The sequence below is a fragment of the Stegostoma tigrinum genome, chromosome 27 (genome assembly GCF_030684315.1).
Source record: "Stegostoma tigrinum isolate sSteTig4 chromosome 27, sSteTig4.hap1, whole genome shotgun sequence".
Taxonomy (NCBI): Eukaryota; Metazoa; Chordata; class Chondrichthyes; order Orectolobiformes; family Stegostomatidae; genus Stegostoma; species Stegostoma tigrinum.
This window is the reverse complement of record NC_081380.1, coordinates 13,109,585-13,123,230: the sequence shown is the minus strand read 5'-3', so window position 1 is coordinate 13,123,230 and position 13,646 is coordinate 13,109,585. Positions and strand designations below refer to the sequence as shown.

Sequence of the window (13,646 nt, the reverse complement as noted above, 5' to 3'; positions counted from 1 at the left end):
GTGGCCTTTGATGTCACCCTCACCCTTCTGTAGACACAGTCTGCCAGATAATCCTTGCATGATGTGAAGCAGGGTGAGGAGAGATGTGGTGGAGACTGAAGAACATGAGAGAGTTGCCACAGTCTTCTGAGGGAGAAGACAAGGATATTGAGCAGGAGGAACATCACATTTTGCACGATAGAGTGCAGTAATGTTAAGCACAACAAGTAGGCTGGGACTTGATTGACAGCTGTTTCCAGTAGACAAGAGCTGGGTGCAGTGCTCACTCATGGAGCATAAATTCCTTGGTACTCGATGGATGAGTTGTCTGTTTCTGTGTGAGAGGTGAATACAGCATCTCTTATTTGATTTTGTTGTCACATAACAAAAGTGCCTAGTATTCAAGAAAGAGATTTTTAGATTTTAAAGTCATCACCAGGGATATGGGGAGAAAACAGGAATATAGCATTGAGAAAGGGGGTAAGCTGTTGTCATACTGAATGATGGAGCAGGCTCAAAGGAGTGAATGGTTTCTATGTTTTGAACTACTTGAACATTTTTCTGCATGTGATGGTCTCACATCAAGCAATGATCAGATGCTGGGTTACATTGGGTTTTGCTGAAGGACTTAGCAGTGACTTTGAGAGGGTTGCAAGCTAAGGTGCTGCTAAGGACATGGGGTCGCAAACTAAGATGTGGCTAAAAAGATAGCTAATCCATATGTTGCTTGGTTCTTAAGCATGGAGACATGTGAGGCTGTGCACTGTATGTGTAATGAGGGATCAGCCACCTATGTTACCTGAGAAGCATTGGTTTCTGATTGATCTCCCACTACAAGCATGGAGAAGGGCAACTCCAGACTGCCAACGTTTGCTGGGTATACAGCTGGGCTTCAAGAATGGTGTAGTACTGGGAATCCTGGGATAATCTAGCAGCTGCATAATGGGAAAAATCTCAAGGGTAGGGTGCCACAGGGCCCTGGTGCATGCATAACAAGGCATGCTTGGGACAATAGCGTAAGAAACTTCGCTACTGCTCATCGCAAAACTTCCCTTGAAAATCACAATTGACTTTTAGCTTATTTCCGGTAAATTTCAGTCCAAAGTCGATCTTAACCCTAACTAGAACACAGCAATACACAAGCTTGCATTAGAAAGTTTGAATCAACGCTCCTGTGAGTTTCTGTCAGCTCCTCTTAATAAGTCTTGCTGATTACTTGGAGAGCCCACAAGCATCTTGACAGTAAACTCAGTGATGCAGATGATGGGATTTGTCACCGGACACAATTTTGGAATTAATTATAATTTAAAAAAAGAACATTCATGTGTTGCAGACTAATGTCTCTTTGGTTGTAAATGGAAGTTTAATTTTTTTTGTGACTAAGGGAGAACTATAACTTCATCTTAGTAATAGAGGGAGGCTGGTACTCAGCTGGTCAGAGAGAAGATCAACATCTGTAACAACCAATACTAAAAGAATGTACTATTGCAAACTAAACTAAATTAAACTAAAAATACTTTTTCTCGTTTCTTAAATGGTCAATTAAATACCATATGTATCAGGTTTTAAATAAAAAAAGATCCATCTAACAGTTTTTATGAATATCACAATTGCTGATTTATTATGGTAATGGAACTGATTCAATGAAGATGCAATATTTAGTCAACATAGACAATTAGTAACGTGGGAGCATAAATATCCGTCTCTCCAAATACCCCAAAAACACATGCACAACTATACTTCGGGAGAAAAATTACAAAAAAAACAATTCTTCTGCAGTGTTTCTTTCTGAAAAAATAGACACTTTGGCTAATGGTTTATTCGTGAAGGCAAATGAATAACAAGTGGAATTCTGTGAAAACCGTTGCTCTGATGTCCTGGCATGTATGATCAAGCCATGAGTCATACATGACTGTCCTGGGCGATCTTCAGTTACAGCTCTCTCAGGGAGCAAAGTATTGACAAGTTCCTTTCATCACTCTTTCAGAAGGACAAATAGGTTTCACCCAGAAGCTCACTGAGAGTTTAGGGTGGTAGGGTAGCTTCATCAGTTAGTACTGCTGTGTCATTGTAGAAGAGATGCAGGTTCAATTCCAGCTTTAGGTGACTGTCAGTGAGGAGTTTGCATGTTTTCTCTGGGTATGCCCTGGTTTCCTCTCACAGTCCAAAGATGTGCAGGTTAGGTGGATTAGCCATGGGGAATTTGGGGTTACTGGGATAACTGGGTGGGATGCTCTTTGGAGTGTAGATGCAAACTCAATGGGTAGAATGGCCTCTTTCCATGTTATAAAGATTCTGTGAGGGTATTTTCATTTCGCAAATAGGAGAGATCAGCTCTGTCGCCTTCCCTCACAAATTTCTTATCTCCTATCTGAAGATCAGATACCAACACGTTTTCTCCAAAACCAGTCGCTGTTATAACAGACTGGGTCAGCAGTAAAACAAGCAGTGATCACCAGGCATACCACTTTGAGGATTCCTTGTTAAAAATAACATCTTCCAAGTCTGCAGTGACTTTTCAACAGCCCCTTTTAAAGAAACCACCTCAAGTACTCCAAATAAATCAATTTTCCACCATTCTTCAATACCTGCAAGAAAGATGCAGTGACTTTGTAACACAGTGAATAGCAGGTACAGGTTGGCATTCATTGCAAAGAAATACAATAGAAAAGTCAGAAATTTTGTTGCTGTTCTACAGGGCCTCGATAAAATCCAGTCTGGAATATGATGACAATAAACACAAATAACTTTGGATGCTCAAAACTTGAAACAAAACCAGCGAGTGCTAGAGAAACACAACAGCATCAGTGGGGAGAAAAACTGTTAATTTTCAAGTTTTAGTTTCCTTATTTGAAATAGGATGTAATTTCTTCAGAACCAGCTCAAAGAATGTTCATTTGAATCATTCCTGGGATGAAGGACTTAAGTTAAGAAGGAATGATGAACAGGTTGGGCCCTATGCCCATAGGAGTTTAGGACAATTAAAGATGATGGCCTGCTGGGATGAACCAGGGGTCCTTCATATATAGTAGACCAAATCAAATTCCAGGATATCCAACCTTGTTCCTGAGTTTCTGATTTTTTAGGAATACACTCCTAACCTTGCTGACTCCACAGCAGATGTAGGCGTCTTCCACTCTGCCGCCATTTTAACAGAATTGGGCTAACATTCCAAAGTGTCATAGTTCACAGCACCTCAAGTTTGTCAATCACGGCCTGCATGACCAGGCCCTTTGAAATGTAAGTTTAGAAGGTTCTCTTGCTGTCTCTTGTGCTAGGCCACACACCTCTTGGTACATTCCATTGGCTGCTCATACCTACATGCCAGGCTATGGACCCCCATCTAATTGCCTTCCCTCCCTGGCACGTACAGAGTCATACAGCGGAAACAAACCCTTTGGTCCAACCCATCTATGCCGATCTGATTTCCTAAACAGTACTAGTCGCATTGGACTGAGTTTTGCCCATATCCTTCTAAACCAGTCCTTTTCATGAACCTGTCTAAATATCTTCTGAATGCTGTAACTCCTTACCCATTTACCTTCTACACACTGTGCTACATTGGCAGTACAGTGCGTAAACAAACTTTCAGATGACAGCTATTTCCAGATAACATTCTACTATGTTATAGCAAAAACCTCTTCTCCCCACAGACTAAATGGTCCAAAATCTTTAATACACCCAAGGTTGAAAGGACAGACATTAGAAATGTTTAAATAACATTGGGAAATTGACTGCAGAGGTTGGAAAACCAGAGCTGCTCATCAACCAGACATTCAGTTGTTGCATCAGACTAATGGGTGCCTGGGCCTGAAGCTACAATTGCAGATCATGCCTTGGCTGGGCTGGGTTCTTTGGTTTGAGTTGTAGCAAGGGGCAGGGAGTTAGAAGCAAGAACAAGTATGCAGTTCTCATTGGCCTCCACGCTTTGCCAATGTCCAGCCCTTCAATTAGTCAGTGATGGATCATGAGTCAATGTGAGGCCTCACTCAGTTAAATAGCTTGAAGCCAAACCATCAGAATTTACCCTTGTGAAAATTATCACAGGCTTCATAATGGAGTCCTGCTTGTACCTGCCAAGCAAATTCTTTTCTCTTGAACTGACTTTACAATTACAGGGCATTCCAAAAGCCTTCCACAGCCAACAGAGCTGTGTTAGACATCATTGTACGTGAACTAATCAGCCACTATGTACATTAAGATCCACAGAGAGCAGTTTGATAAATAAGATAGCAATGTGTGGAGCTGGAGACACACAGTAGGCCAGGCACCATTAGAGGAACAGGAAAGCTGGTGTTCCAAAGAAAGGTCCTGACATGAAATGTAAACTTTCCTGCTCCTCTGATGCTGCCTGGCCTGCTGTGTTCCTCCAGATCCACATTGTGTTATCTCTGACTTCAACATCTGCAGATCTTGCTTTCTCATTGATAAATGACCCGTTTTTAGGTGTTGATAGTTCAGGCATAAAAATTGGCCAGGATATGAGACCTCTCCCTTTCTTATGTCCAACCTATTCATTACATCTGTTTGCAAGCCAAAATAAAGGACTAAAATAAGGTTAAACAAAACTAAGCGCTGCAGATGCTGGAAATCTGAAACTAAACCAGAAATTGCTGGAGAAACTTAGCAAGTCTGGCTGCCATGTATGGGGAGAAAGCACTGTTAATGCTTTAAGTCCAGTACCTTTTCGCCAGAGCTAATTGTGAAGAAGGATCACTAGACTCAAAATGTTAACTCTGTTTTCTCTCTACAGATGCTGTAGGCATCATGGTGGCTCAGTGGTTAGCACTGCTGCTTCACAGTACTAAGTTTGATTCCAGCTTTGGGCAACTCTCTGGAGTTTGATATTCTCCCTGTGTCTGCATGCATTTCCTCTGGGTGGTCCAGTTTCCTCCCACAGACCAAAGATGTGCAAGTTAGGTGCATTGACCATGCTAAATTGCCCATCATGTCTGAGCATGTGCAGATTAGGCGAATTAACCATGGGAAATGTGGGGTTACAGGGATGGGGTGGATATGGGTGAGATGCTCTTTGGAGGGTCAGTGTGGACTTAGCGGGCCAAATGGCCTGCTTCTGCACCATAGGAATTCTATGCTGTCAGTCCTGCCGAGTTTCTCCATCAATTTTTGTTAAAGTAACCTTCACTGTTTGAGATCCAGATCCAATTCCAGACTTGGACCTGTCACATTGTCTGCAGTTTGGTCAATTTTTGGAATCTGGTTTTACCTGAGATTGAGTAGGGCAGGGATGGCAGAACTCCTGGCGCTGCCCCCTCCTACATTTGTTGGCTTGAGAAGGGGTGACTGAGATTGGTAGGCAGTAGCAACAGCACCGACAGAGGATCAAAATACTTCTCTCCTACTGTGCTCTCAGCATCAGTCTGTCTTTGCACATCATTCATCTATCTTTTAGTTCTGAAGTCCACCCATCATGAACTGAAGTCAGCATGTTATGTGTGCACATATCATTTTGTCCCTCACAGTTTTTGTGTGATTGCTTCAGTCAGCAACAATTTTATTATCAGTGTTTATTACCGAAATGAAACTGCAGCAGAGCAAAAACAAATGATTCAGAACTGTTTTAGCTCTGGAGATAGAAATTTATCGGTCTACAAAACACGTCATTTTGAACATTTGCTAAACACCCTTCAGTGAATATGAATTGAGCGCTGTGATGAAATAGCGCCTTTTGTAGCTTTGAAGGAGAGTCTTGAAAAGACCTCAGTTTTCAAGGCCTGACTACTACTTGGGACATTTGGAGATATTTTGGCCTGAAGTTTAACCCATCTATGTAGTCACTCAGTGAAATTGGGGCATCTGAGAGTTTAGTTTTAGCATGCTCTACTTGCTGGCTTATCAGGCCATTTCTACATTTTAGCTCAAAAATGTTTTGTTATGTAGTTGGATTTAAGGATTGCTTTGTTTCCCACTACAGTTCCACGCTTGTTTATGCAAAAACTTGTTATTCACAATTAAAGATATGTATGCATTGGATACGTAAGGGTTAAAACTTCTCCCTTCCTCCAGTGCTCACTACCTAGATATGAGACTCTTGCTGTCATCATAACAGTGTCATCATCATGTAGGTTTCTGACGGTAACCCATTACGCAACAGAAAATCATCCTGCACTCATTTTACAGGGCAGCAGTGGTTATTTTAACTTCAAAGACTGGTTTTATTAAGATTGAGGCTTTATTAAGATCAGATTGTTGATGAGAAGAGTTGAGGAGGTATTTCTTCACTCAGAGAGTGATGAACCTGTCAAATTCTCTGCCATAGAAAGCAGTTAAGGCCAAAATGTTGACTGTTTTCAAGAAGGAGTTTGGCATGGTGTATAGAGGTCAAAGGGCATGGGGAGTAAGCAGGTACAAGTTACTGATTTGGATGATCAGCCATGTTCATATTGAATGGTGGGGCAGGCTTGAAGGGCCAATTGGCCGATTTCTGCTCTTATTTTCTACCTTTGTTATATCAGTGAGGCCCTTTTCATCTGAAATGCAGTAGCTAATCTATCTGGGGAGTTGTTGATGCTCCAGAAGAGGTGAAAGGAAATATATAGTCTGACCTTTGTAAGGATACCTTCTGTGTCCAAAAAACATCTAGAATGTTCTACCCCACAAAACCCCAAGAAACCGTCTATGGTTCACCCCAAAGCACTCTCCAACCACCCCATCACAATGGATACCACTTTCCACATACTATCGTGACTGAACTTCCTTTATCACTCACTCAATTCCTCCCTGCACGGACTGCTTTGACACCTGCCACCAAATGCCCATCTCTGACCAGCTGCTGGGAGTGTCCGAGAGCAGTTATGTGAAAGAGGGAAACGTTTAAAGTCGGTTGGCCTGCTGTGTCCATGAGCTTCGTGAAGGTGCCAATTGCTTTGTGGCATCGGGAACATGCATCTACTGCATTAACAGCCTGAGCTGAACCAACGTCCTGAAACTTTCCTCATGCTGCCCTATAAAGTGAGTGTAGGATGATTTTCTGTTGTGTAATGGGCTAACATCAAAAATATACATGATGATAACACTAATAATAACAGTATAGTCTTATATTAGGTAGAAAACACTGGAGGAATGTAACATTGTGTCGAGCGTTGAAACCACCTGGCTGTGTCAATCTGCCATTGTCACCTGCTGCTTGTAATCAGACGGAAGGCAGCATTGTGAAGATGCCACTGCTGTGTATCATAGCTTGAATGTGGCAGGGTTCATCCTGCTTGTCTCAAGGTGGAAGATAACAGGTTTGAGTCACACCTTTGGGATTTGAGAACATTATCCAAGTTGGCTCTCCTGTTTGCAATAAGTGGCAGGCACAGTCTTTCACATGAGATGCTTGTCCTCATTCGCATTCTCCGCTGATATAAAGTTTGAATGGCACAAATTTGTCGAGGATGGTGGAGCGGGGGGGTAGTGGGGATTTTCCTGGTATTTTGATTAATACGTATACACATCATTAGATTATCAGGCCATTAATGCATTGGTGATGTTGGGAGCTGGCGAATTGACTGCTATATTTCTGACATTCTGCAGCCAAAGGACTCCCCAGTTCTAATAAACTTTGGGACATTTTGAGGTCCTTAATTGTTGCGAAGTTTCTCTATTTCTTTTTCAGGGATATGGGATTTATATCCCCAAAATCACCAATCCACTCCTCTTGATTTTTTTTCCCAAGAATGACCTTAAAATGTACAGAGTCAGATAATACCTCTTGTGTCCATTACTCCACCATTTCCTCTAAAGGTTAAAGCTTTTAGACAAAGGCAGAATTCAGGACACAAGATGCCGTTCATATGGTTTCAGATTATTGCCTGTATGGTGCTAATTTTAGCTCCAAGCTAATGTCAATGATGATGTACCTGGGTGATGTCTGTCATTATACCGTATGGCTTTACTTTGTGATTTACAGCTTGGGTTTAACAGAGTGATAAAAGTTTACCACTAGTCAAGTCGAAAACACAAATTAAGCCAATTAATTTTGGCTCAGCAGTAATGCCAGAATGTCACTGCACAAACACAATCTGCAAGCATTTCTCTTACACTTAGCATCCTTATAGGTTTGAGATGATGCATTTCGGAAGTAGGAGTACTGCATGAATAGAAAGACACCAGGAATATCAGAGGAACAGAGGGATCTTGGGTTGCTTGTCCCCAGATTCCTGAAGGCAGCAGAACAAATTGATAGAGCTGTTAAGAAGGCATGGGGGACACTTGCCACTATCAGCTCTGGCATCGATTGTAAGAGCTGGGAGAACATGTGAGATAACACAGTGTGGAGCTGGATGAACACAGCAGGCCAGGCAGCATCAGAGGAGCAGGAAAGGTGACGTTTCAGGTTGAAACCCTTCTTCAGGGAAAGGTCATGTGGGAGCTGGGCAAGACTTTGGCTCGGCCACAGTTGGAGTACAATGTGCAGTTCTGGTCACCACACTATACAAATGGTATGATTGCATCTGATGGTGTGCAGAAGAGATTCACCAGCCCATTGAATGGGATGGAGCATTTCGTCATGAAGACACACTGGATAAGATCGGGTAGTTTTCTTTACAGCCGAGAAAATTGAAGGGAGACCTGATGGAAAGGTTTAAGATTCTGATGGGTATTATCATGATGTTTAAAATGGAGCTATTCCCCTTAGTGAAGGGTCAATATGAGGGGATATCATTTTAAGGTGAAAGGCAGAAGATTTGGAGGGTACTTGAGGATTTGTTTTCATCCAGAAGGTGGTGGGGGTCTGGAATGCACTGCCTGGGAGGATAGTTGAGCGGGGAAAAATCTCACAACCATCAGAAAGTATTTGGCTGAGCACTTGAAGAGTTATAACCTTCAAGGGCCTAGTAATGGGAAGGTGGGACCTGAGTAGATTTGGTGTGTTTTTGGTGGTACAGATTCAGTGGGCCAAAGGGCCTCATCTACACTGTATGATTCCATTGGGTTCACAACCTGAAAAAATCCCTCCACCTACTACCAAGTCCAGGCTGCAGTATGTGCCAACCACAGGTCACTTTGGATCCAGGTTTCCTTAGCAGTGCTGCTCAAACCCAGTACCTCTAGCACACAAAGACAGCAAGGACAGAGGGACATCACCAGCTATGAGTCCTTTCCAAACCAAGCACTACCTTGACTGGGAAATGTATCACCATTCTTTCACTGATGCTGGGTTAAATCCCCTGACATTCTCTAGCTGTCAGTGCAACGGTCATACTCACAAGATATAGACTGCAATGGTTTATGTAGGTAGAACACCATCACCTTCTCAAGGACAATTGGGGACAGGGAATACATGCTCTTTTGCCTGCAATCACGCCCTGAGAATATCTTATTTTTAAAGTCTGTTTTCAGTAAGACATTCAAGCGAAATGCATCATGTAGTTAGAATATTTAAGGAATATTGACTACGATTCTGTTCACAAAAGACATTTGGACAGCACATGGATAGGAATTGTGTAGAGGTTTATGGGCTAATTGCAGGCAAATGGGCCAACTTCAATTTAAGAATGGATGAGTTGGGCTGAAGGGCCTCTTTCCGTGTTGTCTCTATGACTGCATTGTGTTACTGCATGTACATCCAGTAAGTCTACCAGGCCCCGCTATGTGTTACCAGTTGAAGATTATCGCTTCACACATTCGCCCTTTAAGACTAATTTATTGAGATGAGGGGACAGGCATTGTCTCTCCAAAAATAGTAAATCTCAAATTGATAGGAAGAAAGCAGCTGATGTTTCTCAGTGCTTCTGCTGGCCCAGCAGTGCACAGGCTGCTTTCCCCTATGTTACGGCAGCGACTATCTTCCAAAGAACAGCTAATTGGCTGTCAAACACTTTGGGATATCCTGGAGTTAAAACACTCCTGGAGTCATGAACATGCTGTATCTGTCTCCAATTGTTTCTTTCATGTACAGTTCCTGTGTGTTACAGCCTTGCTTGCAGCCGACATTGATCTCTGTCTGGTGATTGGTCTCAGTTGGGGTAGAGTTTGTAAGGTTACACTGTGAGTAAATAAGGAAGGTCCCCTGGGTGGGTGTAATTTGCGTCTGGAGAAACCTGACTCATTCAGCACCGTCTGTTTCTCCACTTTGCTTTCCAAAAAAAGAGAAATAAAATCCCCCTGTGTCAGTGTTGCAGAATCTGAAACGAAAGGTTAATTACAGAGAAGAGAGTCAGAGATAACACGGTGTGGAGCTAGAGGAACACAGCAGGCCAGACAGCATCAAAGGGGCAGGAAAGTCGACGCTTTGGGTCAGGACCCTCCTTCAGAAACGGGGGCTGACTGAGGAACAAAGGAATAATGTGGAGGGGGAAACGGAACAAAAATCAGCTAGGCGGTTGGATAAGAAGCCGGTCTCCATGTGGGAGTGGCACAGAGTTTCTGGATCCATATTTTAGTTTCATTTTCATTTCTTTGCATCGACTATTTGGATTTTTTCAAACAAAATACTGAGAGCCACTATCCCTTCTCTTTCCCTTCCCTCAGGTTGTTGGCTAACACAAACATAGAAGCTTAAATAGATCTCCTGGTCTAGAGACAGCTGTTCAAGCAGAACATGGCCCTTGAGAAACTCAAATGCAATTGTTTGAGCTGAAGATATGCTGACCGTTTAATCTTAAAGAACTCTAGTAAATCTCTCATATTGCTCTGACTGAGAGATCAATAATGGACTGCTGAATATCAAAACCCTGTGTCAACTCAGAATGATTTCAGTGCATTCATCAGACAATTGCAGCCCTAATGGATTTCGACACAGGCCTTTCTTTTTAATTCACACTATGTTCGAACCTCTTCAAGTCTTTCTTTGACAGATGCATTGTAATCAGAGATCCAGCAGCTTTGTGGCTTTCATCTTGTTCCCTTTCTCTATGCAATTTTCAAGATTTATTTTTGATGAAACCTGCCTGTTCCACATTCAACCATGGAGTCGGAGCTGCAGAAAGTCGTGTGGAGTGCGAAACAGGGTGCTGAAAGTGAAAACAACCCTTTCGTGTCTGAATGTCGTTGGCAAATCTCTTTCCAAACTGTCTCTCACTGGGAAATGATGAATGAAAAATGGCTTGGTCCTTTAGGTTTGTAGCAGTGATGTTTCTGTGGGTTCTAACCATATCTCCTCGGACTCATCGTGAAGAATTATTGAAGCAGTAAAAGGTGTGGGTGTCCCAAAGGCAGTTTGAGGCCAAGCAAGCTCAATCTTTTAGGATCAGTTAAGATAGCAACCCATCTCCTGATTGAAAGCTATGCACGCACAAATTAGTAAATGTGTGAGTTCTGAATAAGCACTCAGACTGAATGAAGCTCTGATGAAAATCTACCACATATTTACCTTTCTTCACCACCCAGCCCAGCTTGAAAGGTATGCAAATAACAATTTCGAAATAGAAAGATCATTGATGATTAAGGAGCTCATCCCATAATTAACATCTCCCCGAGACAATGACCAGAATTCTGTGCTAACATTGAGTCACTAACAGTAGGAGCAGAGGTGTGTGGCGTTCTGCAATGTGGGCATGGTGGCTGGTCAGGCACAGTGCATGACCAGTCAATGAAATACTCTCAGAGGATAGAGAGTTGGCAGCGAGAATGTTATCTCTTGGTGTTAAAGTTCTAGCTACCACATCCAAAGGGCAACCGGAACTTTTAACATTCCCTGACTGTACCTCAAAGGTTGGCTGTGTGACTGGACACCTTGGGAATGCACCTGCTGCTGGAAGCTGCTGATGCCCTCCTACAGTCTTACCACTGTCTGGCGGGTACACTTTGCTGTTGCTATCATCTGCTAATTTGGTCCAAATGCCTGTCTCCCAGTCCCACCCACCTCAGGTCAGTCATGTCCCGATTCCTCTCACGAAGACAGTGTTTATCTAACCTCAATGCCTTTTCTGTGGTTTAGCATTGCTCCTGCTGGCTGAAAGTTACCTTAAACAAGCTGTGCGTTTGCAGACTCGTGTTTCACATGCATTATGGATGCCATTAACGACGTGGCAAAAGGATGCTTAAGAGGGAACGTACAACACAGCCATGCATTGTAAATAGGTTCTCACCACTTGATGTTGAGGAACTCAAATCTACTTCAATCTACTGCACTTTTAAATTTGGGATTTCACCCATCCATCAGGAAACTGTTATTTCACCTCCTGCCCCATTTGTTTCACATAGTAGTATGGGATTCCAGCTGTTGTGGACAATGGTACAGTGTCTATCACAGAGCCTGTAAGGTGTCGATCACTGTGCATGTACACTGTCTACCACAGAGACTGTACAATGTATATCATAGGGCTTGTAGGGTACCTATCACAGTGCATGTTAGGTCCTGTGGAATGTCTATAACAGGGTCTGTACAGTGCTTATTACATGGACTGTACACGGTCTATATCAGGGCCTGCGCAGTGTTTATCTCAGGGACTGTACAATGTCTATCACAGGGACTGTACAGTGTCTAACACTGGATCTGTACAGTGCCTATCAGAGAGCCTGTAAAATGTCTTCACAGGATCTGTTTTGTGTCCATCACAGGAATTGTACATTATTTGTCACAGGATCTGTACCATGTCTATCATAGGAACCGTATAGTGTCTATCTCCAGGCCTGTACACTACCTCTCACATGAACTATGCCATGTCTGTCACAGGCCTGTACTGTGTTTATCACAAAGCATGCACAGTGCCTGTCACAAGGCAGTGCAGACATTCTGTGTTCACCTACCTTTGCTGGGTTGTTTCTAAATTGTTTCATCACCTTCCTATGATGATGACCAATAAGGGAGTCAAACCAGTCATAGCAAGTGAATGAAGATAAAATTCACAGAAAAATAACACTCCTCCAGGCATTTGGAGGTTGATTGGAAATAATAACTAGATACAATCGTATTTTTCAAACCCCTTGTGATAAATGCATATGAGGTTATTGCCATAGCCAATGCTACAAACTGCCTTTGGGACACCCACACCTGCTTGGCAGTAGACTCACGCTCCAATGAGCAGACTGAAGCAAATCCAAGGCTATGGACCTTCATGACACTGGGAAGAAAATGCTGTTCCCAGTGCCATGAAGATGCATCAAATCTCCAAACTACGTTTTCCAAAATGAGCTTTTAAAATGGGCTGCTGTAAACAATAAAAAAACTAAAAGATATAAATTTGTTGCTGCCTAGGTCCCAGTTGTTGGATCTGTGGAATGTCACACCTGCAGAATGTCAGGAAAACTGTGACTGCAACAGGAAGAGGTAATCGGATGACTGACTAAATAACGTCCTCTCAGTGAAAAGCTATCCCTTGCAGTTTTTTTTTGTTTTGCCTTTCCAAAATATACAAAAAATAACTACAATCTAATTTTAACTCCGATCTGTGCGTGCCACTGGGAAAAGGTACGCTAAGGGAGGATGTGCTAGTGAGTTGAGGTTTTTGAAGTTTGTAGTAAAACAACCACAGTACTAGTCACTTCTGTATTACAGGTAAAACCAGCTTCTCACTCTGAGTGCCAGGTGTCAACTTGTCAGCAAACCAGTCACAAGGCAATCAGAGGACAATGTTTCTCTCACTTTGTGTGGCCAGCCAAACGCTGGTCAAAGAAAATAAATCAAAATCAACTAAGCTGCAAAAGCCAAGGATCCCAAAACTGACAGTTCAATTCTTAACAGTCCAACAGATAGTCTTCAGAACCACAGAGAGACG

The 13,646-nt window shown here is 42.6% G+C and overlaps 1 long non-coding RNA gene across 2 annotated transcripts in view; it reads left to right on the top strand.

Annotated features, from left to right (window-relative positions):
- The window catches only part of LOC125464690 (uncharacterized), a 137,464-nt gene that overhangs the window by 45,510 nt on the left and 78,308 nt on the right, over window positions 1-13,646 (top strand). The window lies entirely within an intron of this gene.